Source organism: Petaurus breviceps, unplaced genomic scaffold (assembly GCF_028583685.1).
Source record: "Petaurus breviceps papuanus isolate PSGF00001 unplaced genomic scaffold, PetGlider_PUasm1.0 38, whole genome shotgun sequence".
In the NCBI taxonomy this organism is placed as follows: domain Eukaryota; kingdom Metazoa; phylum Chordata; class Mammalia; order Diprotodontia; family Petauridae; genus Petaurus; species Petaurus breviceps.
In genome coordinates this window covers 77856036-77857182 of record NW_027186304.1, presented here as the reverse complement: position 1 = coordinate 77857182, position 1147 = coordinate 77856036, and positions in this window count along the sequence as shown.

Below are 1147 nucleotides of genomic sequence, written 5' to 3'. Positions count from 1 at the left end.
AGGAAGGAAGGAAGGAAGGAAGGAAGGAAGGAAGGAAGGAAGGAAGGAAGGAAGGAAGGAAGGAAGGAAGGAAGGAAAGAAAAGGAAAACAAAACAAAAAAAGGAAGGAGAGAAATGAGGTTAATTTTGCATAATTTATTCTTGATGCTTTTCTAAATATAAATTATCTATTTAATAATATATTCTAGAATTTTATTGATCTCAGTAGTGATCAGTATTGCAAATTTCTCAAAGGACATTGTAATAATTATAATAGCAGATATTTATATAGTGCTTTAAGGTTTGCAATGAGCTCTGCATACATTATCTCATTTGAGTCAGTAAGCCTGAAAGGTAGCTACAGTGGATGTTATTCTCTCAATTTTATATTTTTATGAGACTTAGAAAGGTTAAATGGTTTATCCAGGGTCCCACAGCTAATAAGTTTAGTTATCAAATGTAACAGACACAACCAAAGGTAAAAGTTTGTCACTGTCAACAATCAGGACCCCCTGTTTCAAAGCCTTAGTGTCACCCTTAGCTCCTCTAAGAACCCAACATATCTGATTGGTTGCTAAACATTATTTCTCTCCACATCTCTCACCTAACATCCCCTTTCTCACAGAGCTGCTTCCTTTGTTCAGGGCCTCAACTCTTCTCTCCTGGACCGTTATAGTAGCTTCTAATCTTCAAACCTTTCCCTGCTGCCATCCATCCCCTCCCCCTATACACACACTCTCACACACACACACATGCATACACACATAGGCATAGTTGCCAAAATGATTTTCCTTAAATGAAGATCCCACCAAGTTACCACTAATAAATTCCAGTGAATCCTTATTACCTCTAAGATTGAATCTAAACTCTTCTGCTTGACATTTAAATCTCTTCACAATTTTCTCTCTTCATCCCTTTCCAGTCTTCTAACACAGCACCCCTCCATGTCCTCTCTGATACAGCCTCCTTGCCGTTCCTATCACATGATGCTCCCTCCCCCTCCCCTATTCCTGAAATACATTTCCTCCTTGCCTCATTCCTCTCAGAATTCTTGGTTTCTTTCAAGACTTAGCTCAAATCCATCTTTTATAGGAATCTTTTCCTGATCTCCCAGCTGCTAGTGCACTTTCTCTCCAAACTACTTTGTAATCATTTTCTCTATATATAT